The sequence below is a fragment of the Portunus trituberculatus genome, chromosome 47 (genome assembly GCF_017591435.1).
Source record: "Portunus trituberculatus isolate SZX2019 chromosome 47, ASM1759143v1, whole genome shotgun sequence".
Lineage (NCBI taxonomy): Eukaryota > Metazoa > Arthropoda > Malacostraca > Decapoda > Portunidae > Portunus > Portunus trituberculatus.
The window spans coordinates 15244448-15261225 of NC_059301.1; the positions used below are offsets into that span (position 1 = coordinate 15244448).

Consider the following 16778-nt stretch of genomic DNA (forward strand, 5'->3'; position numbering starts at 1 on the left):
TTTCCAGACTCAGAGGAAGGAAAACCAAAATTAAACCCCAAAAATAGATAAATATTCCTCCAACAAGGTGATGGGTATACATACGTTTCAAGCGCCCACCATGTTCTGACTTGTTTCCATGGATTTCCGAGCATTTCCAGACTGAAATGAGCAAATCATAGTGTGTTTACGTGTTTGTTTGCTTCTTTGTGTGTGTGTGTGTGTGTGTGTGTGTGTGTGTGTGTGTGTGTGTGTGTGTGTGTGTGTGTGTGTGTGTAAAATATGACAGGGTAACATCCAGACAACCACTATGTATTATCAAGACGGAAATATACTTGAGTGCCCTTACAAGACAAACACAACGGACTGGTTTGATATCAAGGACTTTTCTTTTTTTCCTTTAAACGAGAAGTGTGTTTTCATAGGTAGTATTGATATAAATTACTGATATTATTCAAACAGTATGTGTATAGTTCCTTATATATTGTTGATTTTGTTATTATAATTTCTATTACTATCATTATTACTATTATCATTGTTTTTTGTTGCAGTATTATCATTATCAACCCCTTCAATACTGGGGCACATTTTCTCCTTGAGATTTGTGTACGATTAAATCTTTTTCTTAACATTACGAAGGGTCTATGGAGGTCAGAAGATTAATGGCCATGTGCACAGTCTCCACTATTTTAATCTCCCATGCACATAAGTTTCTGAAGCTGTATAAAATCACCAAATAGTAAGCAGAATGAATACGGAAACGCGTCCTGGTAATCACGGGGTTAGTTATCATTACAATCATTATCATCACCACCATCACGCCAAATTATTATACGAACAGTGAGCCACAGCAGTGCTCGAAGTAAAGAGTGGTGGTGAGTGGCTGGTGTATCTGTGTCGGCGCAATGTGGGTCTAGCAAGCGGGATACTCGTAACCTCAATGTTGCCGCTTCTATTTCTGAGAGTTGGTTTGTTTACTGACCAGCCGAGCGCAGCCTTCCTGAGGATGTGGGTGGCTGGGCGCTATCTGGCAGCTCCCTGGTTACGGAAGACAAGTAAGAGTGTCGCCACAAAGGTTGGAAATACCCACTGCCACAATCTTACAGCGAGTACCTTCGTAAGCTTCACTTTCTTATAATTTCACGTATTTCTTTCTTTTTCTATCGTGACGTGGTGTTCAAGTATTCAGGATCATTAAAAAGAAAAGTAAACGACTTACCTTGTGAGATTGGAATAATATACGGTTAAAAAAAATTATATTGCTAAAAACTATTGCATCAGAACTCCACCTTACACATAAAGCGGGAACTCGATGTATTTAAGATGACAATCCTCAAGATTACTATACATTACGAGTGGGTGTTTAGGTCCTACACTTGAATCTCCGACTATTCTGAGGCACCAGAGCGTATAAGTGACGTTGAAAAGTGTGTTGGATTCGTCTTCTTTGTCAGCGATAGCTCCACTTTATTTCACGTAATGAACGAACTCCTTTAAGAAATTGTACTGTTTAACCCCTTCAGTACTGGGACGCACTTCTACCACGAGTTCTGGACATGATTACATAATATTATTTACATTTGGAAAGGTTTATGGAGGTCAGAAGATTAACGGCTAGTCTTCACTATTTTAATCCTCCCATAAGTTTCTGAAGCTGTATAAAATCACCAAATAGTAAGCAGAATGAATATGAAAACGTGTCATGCATTGGTATTGAAGGAGTTAGCATATCCTGTCGTTCAGCTCTTTGTTACATACATTGAAAACACTGCATAGATTCACATTGTAGAGCAAAGCTTTTCCTTCCACTCACAACCTGCAAAGAATGAACCAACAATGAACCGTCATGCACTAGAATCATGGAAAACTCCTTTAACAATTCCAATAACTGTCAGTACTTTGTCTTAACAATATCCATAATAAAGTGCTGATACATTTAGGATTATGGTTCCCTTTATTTATTTATTTCACTCACACACGCACGCGCGCACACAACTGTATCACAAATCACGTCCACCCAGAGTAGTGAGAGGGGAGAGGCACCGGCGGCACACCTGGGTAAAGAGAGGGAAGGGGACGGCAGCAGATCATCGGTAATCTTTACTAATTGGCGCTCATCACCTCTTCACCTGCGCCCGGGTCGAAGCGAGGCTGCCGCGGCGTGGTGTGCACTATATATACCCGTCGTTACATTTCGCAGTTCTTTCCATGTTTTGTCTTTTTATGTTTATGGCACGTCTAAAAATCATTAATATTACGTGATATTTACCCAAGATGATGACGTCAAGTATTTCACAGATAAAAAATGGCGGAGATGAGACTGTTATTTGAGGATGAAATATCTTTTTCTCTTTTACTAAACACACACACACACACACACACACACAGGAACAACAAAGGGAGACTAAACATCGCCGGTTTGTTGAGTCTTATAGAAGGGTGTTTAACTGTATAGATTATCTAATCTAAAGAAAGCGCACTAAGAGAACGTCTACAAGGTATCGAGGTACTGCGTTTCCATGGTGTGTACGTGAGCGGCCCTATCTGTAGGTGCAGTACACAGCTTTGTTAATGCGGCATGACACCTCACGGTATATAATATTAGTGGCCGGTAGGTGACACTATTCAGTGACTGTAGGTGACAATTCCCACAATAATCTATATCATCTATACCGACAAGAAAGTACAAACCGTGACATTCTTCTGCTCATAACACTTTATATTCTTACGGAGGAAACAAGGCAATGTTTCTTGGTAATTCAGTGACATATTATCAAAGACTTTAAAGGTGATCCTGTCTTGAGGGATGGCACTCTCTTGACAGGCTGGTAGGAGAAAAGCAAAAAGCAGTGTGAGAAGCTGTTTGGATGCGATACACAGGACGGGTCGGTAATATTTAACCAGCTATTAAGCACTCGTGTTCACTGATAAGCCTTGGCGCTGAACGCTGGTGGTGTCTGATCACCTTGCAACGGCCATAACCAACCGTGCATCATGCTTCATCTTGAGTGTTTTTTTTTTTTACATTCTCTCTCTCTCTCTCTCTCTCTCTCTCTCTCTCTCTCTCTCTCTCTCTCTCTCTCTCTCTCTCTCTCTTTTTTTCTTTTCTCTTTTTTTGTGTGTGTGTGTGTGTGTGTGTGTGTGTGTGTGTGTGTGTGTTTGCGCGCACACATGCATGATACCGGTGTCCCAAAAAATTGTAGTTTCGCACAAAAACAGGCCGTGCAATGAATGGGAGTCACCATTTTTAAAGTTACAAATAAATCAGAGTTGCTTTGATGTTAGTGATGCGACACTCTCACACACATATATACACATCAAAAATGTTCATCACGAGTAATCGCACTGGCCCTCTGCACCTGCGATAACCAGCCTTGTTCACCCCCTCATGTGGCATAACTGTGACCTTGCTGCTGCTACGACAAAATTTATCTACCGATAATATTCACCTAATCTTTTGTCAAGCGGTCAAAATAAAAAAATAAATAAATAAATAAAAAAATACTGCTGAGGGTTGGAAGAAGGCGGTGACCTAAGTGTTTTCAAGTGCACATTGATATTGGTATCAGGACTTTTAATAGAAAAGTTTTTTGCGTCGTAAGTTGAGTGGGGTTGTCCTTTGCTTTATGATAAAATGTTATGCCTATTATCTGGTGGGTGAAGGCCTTCCCCTCCTCAGTATTCTTCGTTGATTTCTTGTCACAACACTTAACTGGCCGCATTGTTACTTGTCCCTTCCTTCCCTAAAACTGCTCACTTCCCGCAGATGTTTTCATGGCGCTATTTTTTTTTTTTTTACTTATTGTTTTATAGATTCTCTAATAAAAATTAAAGCTACCTTTCACCTCTCAAGCTCACAGAAAAAAATATATCCATTATGCAGGCGTGGCGACAAAAAAATAATAAATAAAAAAAAAAAAAAACATGCTCATTATTCAGCTAATGATGGATTTTTAAGAGGAAGAGTGATGAGAGTTGAAAAAGAGATGGCGGGCCGGGAGGGGGCGGCTGAGGGACTATTAGGGTGAAAAAGCACTGCTGGGAGGGCACTACAGGGTTGAAGAGACGAGAAGAGAGCTAGGGAGCGTGCAGGGTGCTGCCAGCGCGAAGCAGCACACCCGCCGCCAGCGCGACACACACACACACACACACACACAATATTGCCGTCTCTTTTGCTTCGGATTTTATAACTCTGTTTCAGCTAACACGGCCCCAGCTACACCACGCCAGGATGCGGTGATGGCAGAGCGTGGATGTGGTGCATTACAGCTCACACCATGACAATCTTTGCGTGTGATACAGCTGTGCTTAACGGAAAGCCAAGGAAAAATTACAGATCTCGCAACGTTGCCAGCTGACAGACCTTTTCAGCAGAGGCCCAAGCGCGGTGGCGTGTGTGGCGGTCCGAGCGAGGCTAGGAAGAGGTGCCACTTCCTCAATACACGATCATACTTCTATCTCGCTACGCCAGCAGTGAGAGGGAAGTATGACATTACCTCTACTCTTCTTACTTGCTTGTCGATTACAATGGAGCATAACTTCACCCTATGCAAAGCCAGTTAGAATAGATATAGGATATAGGAGATCAGTTCTGAGACCGTGCTGGCCATCGACTAGTGACGTCACAACTGATAAATTAATTTCCGTCACCACAAGAAGCTCGCCGCTCGTTATTCAGAGGATGCCAATATTACTAAGTTCGGCAAGCACGTCACAAATACAGTGCCTTGTCCTGCTGTACTTTTCCAACTTATTGATGCATATATTTTTTCGTAAAGCTATGTAATTATCTCTCTCTCTCTCTCTCTCTCTCTCTCTCTCTCTCTCTCTCTCTCTCTCTCTCTCAATACAGTGAGCGGAAGAGAGTGAAGCGTCTCCTACGAAGGGCACTAATTACATACGTTGCCAGGGAAGAGCAGCAGGGCGCACCAGCCTCCTTTAAGCCTACTGACGCCGCCACCAGGAGCAGCGCCCGCCACACTCACCATGGTTGAAAGGATGCAATGAGAGAGAAGGATCAGGATCTTCAACAAAATCTGAATGTTAAAATGTATTTTAAATGACTTCAGAAAAAAAAAAAAAAAAAAAAAAAATTGGAGCATCATAGTAGCAATGTTACTAAGTTCCCAGTCAACTATCCTAGTAATTTATACGCGCATCATCTGGTGATTTGTACACGCTACATCAGTGTTATTACTTATTCATTCTTATTTAAGTTCATCATTCTGCAAGCTTTAAAGAAATTAATCTACCCTGACTCGTACGAAAATAGTAAAAAAAAAAAATTATCTATATATATCTATATATATCTATATATATATATATATATATATATATATATATATATATATATATATATATATATATATATATATATATATATAAATCACAAACCAATGAGCCGCGAGTTGCGTCGTAGTTTGATATATTAATGCAAAATATGAATTCGTAATACTTTAATCCCAACACAAATTACTTTCTTACATGACACTGTTCGCTCTTCTAAACTCCGGCCACGTCATGCACTGTATCCCTGCATATAATCCAATATACTTCCTATTACCCTTTGAAATAATTCGTGGACTGGCTTTCACTGCTCCAGTACTATACTTCAATGTAAAACTCCTCCAGTCAGATCTCTCCGCTACCAATCACCATCATTTGTACCTCGCAGAGCTTTCTGAGGACCATTCATACGAAGCATTTTTTCTTATGTTACGGTAATGATATTATTGATACGCATGTTGTCTGTAGAATTCTTAGTGATACTAAAAAAAAAAGACATCCATCTCCCTTCTTTCCTTCCTTTCTCCTTCCTTACCTTCAATATAGTCAATACATACTTTCTGCTAAACACACTAACGAGAGATATGAGAACAAGAAGAGCCTGAAGAGTTGTGTTAAAAGTGATGTCACACTCTTAATCCTTTAGTGATGGGAAGCTTTTTACCATGAGTTATGGATATGATTAAACGATTTTATTTACATTAGGAAGGGTTTATGGGTTAATGGCCAGTCTTCACTATTTTAATACTCACATAAGTTTCTGAAGCTGAATAAAATCAGCAAATAGTAAGCAGAATGAATATGAAACCGCGTCATGATATAGAAGGAGTACAGCGTCATCACAAGACTTTAATGATTGAGTAGAAAGTGGATATCTATTTGTAAGGTTGGCCGCTGTACATCAACATCTTTCATCAACTAGCTTTTCCTTTCGGTAATTGTTTCACGGAGAATGCTGACTATGATTGTTGATAATTAAGTAAAAAGTTCTTATGATCCAGTCTGCAATCCTTCTCGTCTTCTTTATGGTCTCTTCAATGTAGCGTTGGAAGTTGCCGCCAGCAGGTGAAATATAAAAGAATTTGATGACGCATAAACAACAATAAAAAAAAAAGAAGAAAACGCCTAAAGGTTGTGCAATTTCAAAGACATGTACACGGAAAAGAAATCGATGCAACTGAAAGCGATCAAAAAGAGTAATTGTCATAACTAAGACTGCTTTCATATTGTTGTCATTTACTTCCGACAGAACAGATATACCCTGCGAAAACAGAGGTGAAGATGTGAAATTCATCAGCATTCAGTCACCGCGGAGAGCTGAAGACATTATGGAAATCTTTAAAAAAATTATGTTTAAATGAAGACTTCGGATATCTATGTGTGAACGCTTTGCAATCAACATACAAGACAACATTGATGAAGGAGATTAGTAGGAAGAATGATAAGGTAAGATTCCTTATTTGGAAAGTGAGCGTTTGGTTAAGAGAGAAGAGTGAGGCTGAGCAGGCGGCATCAATGCAGCAGTCAAGGGCTCAAGACAAGGAGATTGTAGTGTTAACATGATATTCTTTGCTTCTGCTGCACCAACGGCCTTGACGGTGCATTGCTCTCACCACCCCATCTCACTGTCACATGTTAGTCCTTTATACTTCATGCAAAATCAACCAAATAGGGATTAAATCATTTGTCATAAGCAATACTTTATAAAGGCAACATGAGCAACGAAACAACACTGCTCTGCTCTATCACCATAATTAGATGGGTTTTCAAGAGTGTTTCTCCCGCGGATAAGTAGAAATCTTGTTAATCTGTCACAAATCTGTCACACACAGAAAAAAAAAAAAAGGCACTTCAACTAAACTTCATGGAGCCTTGTGATAGTAATCGAGGTGCGGCCAAAAGTGTCACGATATGGTCCACTCACACACACACACACACACACACACACACACACACACACACACAGGATGGGCAAGTGTGTCAGTGAGCGGCAGACTGAGGCTCACGTCAGGTAAAATAAATGAACGAAAGATAAATTGAATAAAAACAAAACATGAACACAAAGTGAATAGAGCGATATGAATAACTGAATAAATAAAAATAAATAAATAATAAGGATGTCGGTGCCGCCATAACGAAGTGCATTTGAAGATAACGAAGCGAATTTCATAACGAAGCGAGAATCACGATAACGAAGCGGGAACCACGATGACGAAGCGGGAACCACGATAACGAAGCGAATATCACGATAAAGGCGGCGTCACACTAGCACTTTTTCCGTCGTCTCAGGCGATTTCCGTCGTCTTTTTACTCTTCCGTCAACTCTTTCCGTCGTCTTGAGTCAGACGGAACGCATCGTTTTCGTCTAGCGCCAATTTTTAGTCAAAATAAGAACTATGGTATCTAATCAACACTTTTATTAAAAAAAATATTTTTTTGTTAAACGGAAGAATGTTATTATCATGGCATAAAATTTAAATGAGTTGGTGAATATATATTTGTATACATTTTTTTTTTTTTCTTCTAGCCTAGAAATGAAAAGTTCCTCAGTTGTTTGTGTACATTTCAAGGGGAGTGCGAATGTGCGACGCTTTTGAATATTTCCAAGGCAACTTCCAAGTAGCTGGCCAAGATGAGCAGTGGACAAAACACACTGACGAATTTCTCATAGAGAGTATTAGAGGTCACCGTTGCCTTTGGGATCACAGAACAGCTGATTACATTATGAGGTGCAAAAAAGCCGCGGCTTGCTGGGGTGAATGAGGAGCCATGTTTGTTTACAATCGACAAGCGCGGCAAAGGCGGAAGCAAGCAAGCTTGTGTGTGACGGCCACCGTCTGCAAAAGTTGACAGTCGTCACAAAATTGACGGAAAAAGAAGACGGAAAAATGCTAGTGTGACGCCGCCTTAACGAAGCGGGAACCACGACAAGGGGAAGAATTTCACAATAACGAAGCGAGATTCACAATAGGGAAGTGGGAATCACGATAACGAAGTGAGTTTCACGACGCGGATTTAACGATAGCAAAGCTATGTTGAGGTAAGTTTTCCTTCCTTTCTGCCCTTCAGCAGCCATGCCAGGCAAGCAGGAAAGTGTGGGGACAGTGGCGGTGCAACCCTCAACCCCCTCACACAAGAGGTCATCAGTCATCAAAAAGAAAATTTCGACAGCCCACCAGACACTACCATGGAAGGCGCACTCTCCACCCCAAAAGAGGTCCCTCACATGACAGTGTCCGGGGCGTGGCGGAGGGCAGGTGTTTTCTCCTTTGTAGTTAGCTTCTGAACAAGGAATTTTGATGAACCACTATATACATTTATCGCTGAATTTTTACTAATTCTTTTGATTTTTTTATGGAGACTACAATTCAAGTGGGTCCTTTTTTTTCTAATATTCATTTTTTTGCCCTTAGTAGTTTTCCCTTACATAAAAAAAAAAGAAGAAAAAAACGTAATTTACCAGACACTGGAGGAGGCCTGATCTCCCCTTCAGGACCCTTCTGATGGCAGTATCTGGTGTATGGTGCGTTGTTTTCTCTTATTAACGCTGGCTTCTTGTGGGTGTGAAGGGCTGGAAGTGCACGATCGTATCTGAATAAGGAGGTGAAGGAGTGGGACTTGCTTCCAAATCCCCGCCCTGGGCCCCGGGTGGAACCAGACAGCCACCCTCTCCTCCAGTACGCTCCCCCTGCTTACGGGTCGGAACAGATTTTGGTTTCAAAGTTTCCGAAACAACACGAATAGTGAGTTTGGCTGTCGCGAGTGAGAAAATTGAGTCATCCGTGAGGTGACGAGAGGAAACTTGTACAGCACTAACTCTGAGCGCACTGCATGTGTCTCCAGCAACGCCAGTGATTTACTTTAGGTAATCACTTTAGCCTGCTTGCGCTGCGTGTTGAGGCGAGTTGGAAAGGAGTAAACTCTTGCAATATTAGTTATGTCATGTGAATTTTAGATACAGTCACCGCATAACACTTGCTGAGATCTTGTTGGAATCACCGGTAACTAAGATAACCACCTGGCCCAGCATTACCGTTACCATTTTCTCTCCCAACCCCGTGTATATAAGCTATCGGACTTCTTACACCTTCCTTTGTGTTATTATTCTTTTGTACAACTGTGCGTAAACAATCAAGAGCCTGCATGGGTGGAGTGGCGGCCCACCCGCGGGGCGTCGCCTGGCCGCGGCTATGGCGGGCGGGCTGCATGTCTTAGGCCCCCATTCGCGATGTTTGAATTGCATTCAAATACATAATGCGTAAAGCAATGCACCCGTCATTCAAATGATTTCAAGTTTCACATATTTGGTACTGAAATACTTCCAGGGAAAGTTGTAAGTATTTGAATGTATCCTAGAATCTGTTTGTAGATTTGTGTTATTCGGTTCTCATCCTCTTGCGCATGCACTCTCTCTCTCTCTCTCTCTCTCTCTCTCTCTCTCTCTCGTTGAGTGATTCCTTAGGGATGCTCACCATCAGCTCACATGAAGTGCAGGACCATGTTCAAATATTCATCGCTCGGCCACTTGTCAAGAGTGATTTGAATTACTGATCTTTCTTCCTTACTGTTTGGTGGTGAGATCATCGATCATGCATATGTGCATGGCACAAGACTTGTCAATTACCTAAGTAAGTCAGAGCACGTGTGCCTCTGCCCCACTGTACCATGGACAGTTTCTACGCACCCAAACACGGTTCTCTTTACCGCCCTGCACGATAATGTCTGCCATTATGACCGCCTCCTGGTCGCCTCTGAGAGTATAACCACTCATGGCTGGTGACAGGCCTCTTGATCGTGATGTTGTCCTAACGCCTCGCGCTACCAACCAGGCAGAAACATGTTCCTCAAAGTTGTGCCGCATTTCTTTGGTGGCAGCACCTCAAGTTATCGCAGTTCATTGATGACGACAGCCACATAGCGGTGATTGTCTATACTGTATTATCGTCTCCTACACTACTTGAATAGGCTGCAGCTCGGCACTGTTACAGCTTCTACGCAGCTCAGTTACCACACAACGCAGTTCAGTTCAGTTTCTTTCCACATTCTGACGACGCTGCTGCAGATGGTACGCAGAACATACCTTGCCAGCAACCTGCACCATTGACAGTGACGGCAGGATGGCAGGGCGTGAAAACAAACTTGCTCTTGCCATTTCAACCATAACTTGTTACTAGTGTCGGACTCACCCATCGTCCACTTTCGCAGGATATGAGGATGTTGCATGTTCTCTCACAGAACGTGCACAAACAGGTCGAGGCGACGATTAATTCGAACAGAGGAAGAGGCTTTTGCCTGTGTTTCAGATCAAGGAGCGACTCAAGTGGGAGGTGATGATATGTTTGCTCTCTCTCTCTCTCTCTCTCTCTCTCTCTCTCTCTCTCTCTCTCATGGGCCACCCTATGTTCTTTCTTTCTCCTCTCCAGTGATGCGGAAAGATAAGGACTTCGCACCAACTACCTTCATTGACGGAAGAAATGTTTGGGGGAGGAGGAGGAGGAGGAGGAGAAGGAGATCAGAGGGGTGACGGCAGTACAAGGGTTATGTCAATCTTGGTGTTGTATCTTTTCGATGATAGGCGGTGATCTTTTCCTATTGCACCAGCCTCGTCATTTCATTGTGGTGCTTCGACTGACTTGACTGAAAATAACATGGCGAGACTCTTCCATCTTTCCTTCCTTCTTTACCATCCTTGTGTGTGTGTGTGTGTGTGTGTGTGTGTGTGTGTGTGTGTGTGTAGTAGTAGTAGTAGTAATAGTGGTGTAATTGGTAGTGACGGTGGTGTTCCTTGTGTCAGTAACAATAATGTCGATGTTGTTGTTATTGGCAGTAGTGCAGGGTTAATATTAAAAGTATCAGTGATTAAAACAAAAATAACAACACAACAACAAGGACGCGTTCTGGCAAGTGCGAACCAAATGACAAGTACTCATTATGCACCAACATACCTCTCTCTCTCTACGCAATACCTATAATACGCATTCCAGACTGCTGGGATACGCACTGTATCACTACTGATGTCTGTGCGTGTTGATGTGTCAGTGTGTTTAATAATATACGTATACGCAAGTGTGTACTATTGTGTACACGTGGACAGCACCATGCCAGTAAACTGGAACCTGTGCAGCACATTGTTTTGTCTCCCTTCTTACAACACATCATCTTTAAAATCAATCAAGGACTGCGTAACACTAAACAAACACAAATGAAACAACTCGCCAAATTTTGTAGTATAGTACAAACAAAGCCAAGGGGATGAATTACACAATGACATCCTAAGTGTTCCCAACGTTAGTACACAGCTGTGGTGTCCGAGTGGTTAAGGAGATGGACTCGAAATCCATTGGGCTCTGCCCGCACAGGTTCGAATCCTGTCCACAGCGTACAATTTTAGCTCCAATTCGCTCACACTTGGTTTAGCCTTTACGTATTAGTAAGTAAAATATATGCAGGAATAAAGTTTCAGTGCGCGAAACGTGATGAAAAGGGAACAATGATGCGGTGGCGATGGCAGTGGTTCTCGCTGGCGATAGATGGCAGCACGAATCTGGCTGACACACGCACGAACGCACGGCTTTATCCCGCGGGTGGCGGCGGCACCGGTTTTAGCAGCTTTGTCTTCTTTAGAATCAGTCTCGTCGCACCGGTCTGTTGTATACATTTCTCCAACAATAGAGGCGTCTACTTCATGATCCCATGAGTGAAAAATCAACCCCAACCTCCAAGGACTGACAATGATGAAATTTTATTCGGAAGCATTGCCCCCTCCCAGGCCTGTCCCTCCTGCCGGAACACTGCACAGGGACACCTTCACTATCCACACAAATGCCGCTACTTCTGTTCAGAATTGACAAGGAAAACATTATTATTATTATCATTATTATTATTATTATTATTATTATTATCATTATTATTTTTGTCATTATTTACTCAGAGTTGTATTTTATTGTCCACCATATATTTCAAGTGAATGACACCACAGTCCTGAGTAAGTAAGAAAGGTGCGAGGAGCCACAACCCTGATGTAATATCAGACACAGCGCGGGGAGCACCAGAGCTCATAATTGAATGATGATGGAGTGCAGATAGGCCAGCGGCGCGAGGGAGGCGCGGCTCGTGAGGCGGAGAATAACAACCCAGCGGGAGGGACGCGCCTACACAGGAAACTAGGAATAATGAAATCCTATTCGATATACCCACGGCCCATTCAGCATGCATGACTCTTATTACTTCTCCAGCATGCCTCCCCCCAACCCCCACGTATCGCCGCGCGCTGCCTTGTTTTCCTTACGCCTCGAAATATTGATCTTTCAAAATCACTTTTGGATATTTGTTTCCCTCAACAATGTATCGTCTGTGTATATGTAGCACCATGGCGACTATTATGATGCACGCTGACTTGAAAGTGTAAAGAAAACGGAAAAATAAAAGTGAAAAACATTAGCCGCTGCGGACAGGATTCGAACCTGTGCGGGCAGAGCCCAATGGATTTCAAGTCCATCTCCTTAACCACTCGGACACCGCAGCTCCACACTTTCCTCATCTTTCCGAACCATGAAATATATTTCAAACTCAACTTGTACTGAAATTATTGTATGTTTTCATTACGAAGGCTTGTAGTTCACACCACCACATCAGGAGTGACTAAGAACTTGCAAAGCCAGTCCCGCGTTTCGTCAAGGCTGAACACCCACCAATACCATCAACGTACAAAGCATAATGTATTTTTCTTCATCTATGCCAGATAAAATCATCATCATCATCACTATCATGTATTGTTACAAACATTTAATTTTTCCTTTCTTTTCTTTTACACCATAATTGTTCGACAAAAAAATTACGAGATCGACAAGCATACACTCGCCATGCCCTACATACATGTTCTGATGTTCGTTAACTATGATTGTTTCACGCCGTCCATGATGGTGACGCGGTGACCTCTCCTGACCTGGCCATCCCAGCCCTCACCAGGCTCCGCCACGCCGCCTGTGGTGACACAATCCTAGTTCCTTATTTACAACAAAAGCTGTGTGGTGGAGCTGATGGAGCTAGTACAACCTGAAGTAATCCGCATCGGTGTTACGTGACGCATGCACCACCCAGCGTCTCCTTGTGAGTCTGATGTCGGGGACAAACATCCGGTACACTTCACCCATAAATATCAGGACACGCAGGACGTGTTGAGGAAGACACTGTCTTAAGCCTTGGAATGAATGGAAACAAGACACAGCCATCTTACAGTTTCTGATAATTACTAATAAATAAGTTACACCAAACAGTGACATATTTCCTTTAGGGTCTTGACTCTAGACGCTAAGTCGTATATAGCATTACGGAAGGAAGAGTGTTGGACGAGTGGCTGTCAATTTGCGTGTTTCCCCTGTGCACATCATTATTGACAATGCTAATGATGATGATGATGATAATAATAATAATAATAATAATAATAATAATAATAATAATAATAATAATAATAATAGTAATAATAACAATAATAATAAATCTCTACAAAAGCCACCAGAAATTCTAGACTATAGGACCTAAAGTCCTAGACCAACAAAGCACGATTAGGAAGGATATACTGTGGTAGTGAGGTCGAGATGAGAGGCGAGGCAATGATTACTTTTCTCTGTGAGACGTCCCCCCCCCCCTTACCTTCCTACCTTCAGCCCACCCGCCTCCCCCAGGCTGATTATAATACTGATTATTCTGCGATGTTTCCTTTAATCCTCGTGTGTGTGTGTGTGTGTGTGTGTGTGTGTGTGTGTGTGTGTGTGTGTGTGTGTGTGTGTGTAATTCACTGTTTGATCTGCTGCAGTGTGTGTGTGTGTGTGTGTGTGTGTGTGTGTGTGTGTGTGTGCTCTGTCATGCAGCAACGTTTGTGGCATAACAACTGCCTAAACTTTGCTGCCAGTGGATATGAACACGTCCTAGAAAAATACCTACGTAAAACAGTCCTATGATATACGGATATTACTGTACACTTACAGAAACAAAGCAAAGCAAACCAAAATAAACTGGAACGAGATATTCCCGGCCAGTGAATGTTTAGGGGAACAGTATACACGTACACAGGAGTGAATCGTATCATCTACCAAGTCAGCGAAGCGGAAGGTTGGAGATAGAACCATTACACGAGCTGACGTGAAAGAGGAATCAGAGGGACAGGGAGGGAGGGAGTGGGTATGCCCCGTCCCGTCTGTCCGTTCCCGCAGCGTGCCATCAAGCCGTCACCGACCACCCAACGCTAACAAGGCGGACACGGCCTCCACTAACGCACGCCCCTCTATACCATTCGTTTCCACTAACAGCGGCGTCGATATTTTTTTCCGTCGTTACGTGTGTGTGTGTGTGTGTGTGTCCTTTTCTGTCATTCCCATGTCATGTGTTGATCGCATAATTGTCCACCACTACAAACCTCATTGCTGATAATACCCTAAAAACCTCAAGAAACTTACAGGACTGCCCATGAAAACCCAATTAATGGTTAGACATTCTCTCTCTCTCTCTCTCTCTCTCTCTCTCTCTAGTAAAAGTGTTCTTCTCTACAAGGTACAAGTATCCTATTTGTGTGACCAACAGACTGTTTTGGAATACTTTTAACTCTTACTGATTGAATACGCATATGTATAATACTACATGACAAAATAGAGAGAGAGAGAGAGAGAGAGAGAGAGAGAGAGAGAGAGAGAGAGAGAGAGAGAGAGAGAGAGAGAGAGAGAGAGAGAGAGAGAGAGAGAGAGAGAGAGAGAGAGAGAGAGAGAGAGATGTTTAGCATACCCCAACTATTGACATGAGTGGACTGCGGTGGTATTTGGCTGTGCTCGCTCTGTGCCTCCTTGACGAGTGATCCACATGGTATATAGCAGTGCCCATTCAGAGTCGGGGACGCCGGCGGTCACGTGTTCAAGAGAGGCACGGCTTTCACTCCGGCACACAGCTGACGAGGAAAAGGATAGAATAGTTGGTTGGGTGATGTATTGAGTGGATCAGCAAGAAAGCAGACAGCCACGCACGTCAAGGAAAACAAAAGGTAGCAAGGTGAGATAGAAGAAGTAATAGTAGCAGTCTGAACCATACCATACTCAAATTCTCTTGGTTGTATTTACTTGTTGTAATTTGTCTAATCCTTTTTCTCCCTTTAAGTCTGTAATAAGCAAAAAAAAAAAAAAAAAAAAAAAAAAAAACAGAGAGAGAGAGAGAGAGAGAGAGAGAGAGAGAGAGAGAGAGAGAGAGAGAGAGAGAGAGAGAGAGAGCATCATCATTCATCGGAATTAATCAAACTGCCTCTTCTTTCCTCCCCTTCACATCTGGAATCTGGCACGAATACTGAGCGCGATCACAGACTACACACAATACTCGCGGATTAATTAGACACAACGGAACCTTGGACGTTTCTGGATGGTGTGAAGCTGAAAGGCACGCAGCATTTTTTTTTTTTTTTTTTGTTCCTTCACCAGCTAGTCACCCTGAAAAGACACACCGCGCTCTTTCATTTCCTCTTCTCTCTTCTCGTGTCTCAGCGTCTCTCCTGCCATAGAACTCTTCAACATTAAGCAAAGGAAGAGAAAGAGAAGGAGGAGAAGGAAAAGAAGAGAAGAGTGAAGGACGAATGTTGCCTTAAATTTCCTGATCTATTTACCTAGCTATTATTTGCAAGTTGAAGCGAGAGAAGGGAGACACAAGCAATGTTACAAAGGGCAAGGCTGATAGCATGTTTCGTGGCGGGTATTGAGGTATTGGTGGTAATCATGCCGTGGTATAAACAATGAAGAAGTGCAATATGATAAACGCTTTTCTCATTCCCTTCGCACGGAAAAACAAATGCTTGATTCACTTGAAGTTATCTATGCAAACATTTAATGAAAACAGACACATAAAAGCCAAAAAGGAAACACTGAAATGTATTCAAAGTAAAAGCACGACAGTCTTAAAACTACACGAGTAAGAGAAGCATCAGCAATACATTATTAAAAACTGAATAAAAGATAGTTTCCAGTAATGTTCTGTGTGTGCATGTTGGCAGACTTTCGTGCTATTGCAATAAGACTCTGACATGGAGAGAAAAGCTAAATATAATAAATAACAAGTGATATTTGCCGGAGGTGATTTTTGCAGCAGACGATACACGAGTGATGCAGAGAGAGAGCAATAACAAAGCCTGTCTGCAGGTAACAGGAACACAAGCAATGCCATGTTCACTTAACATTCAATCCGGGATATTAGTTAAAGCTGTAACAAAACACTACAACATGAAATATCAATCCTAAGCTCACTTTATAAGAAAAAAATAAAAATAAATTCGATCTCCTATATGGAAAACAGCCGAGTAAATGAATATATTGATTTTCTGTATGATAAGATCTAAAGCATAGTTTCATGGACTTTCTTGCGGTAATATTCCTCCCCATGCGACCAGCGCAATGCTGTTAACAGGAAAGAATATCTGTTGTGTGGCTGACGCCTGTGGCCATTGCGCGGAGCTCAACAAGACAGCCACCAGCAACGCGGGGTGA

At 42.3% G+C, this 16778-nt stretch overlaps 1 long non-coding RNA gene and 2 other non-coding genes across 3 annotated transcripts in view; 1 reads left to right on the forward strand and 2 right to left on the reverse strand.

Annotated features, from left to right (window-relative positions):
• LOC123498077 overlaps positions 1-15175 on the reverse strand; it is a 28894-nt gene extending 13719 nt beyond the window's left edge. Inside the window, exon 1 of the long non-coding RNA XR_006672637.1 lies at positions 15043-15175. This is a non-coding gene — a long non-coding RNA (uncharacterized LOC123498077). The remainder of the gene's footprint in view (positions 1-15042) is intronic.
• Trnas-cga lies at positions 11564-11645 on the forward strand. The gene has a single exon. It is a non-coding gene; the product is annotated as a tRNA-Ser (tRNA).
• Positions 12708-12789, reverse strand: Trnas-uga. The gene has a single exon. It is a non-coding gene; the product is annotated as a tRNA-Ser (tRNA).
• Positions 15176-16778: the final 1603 nt, after the last annotated feature.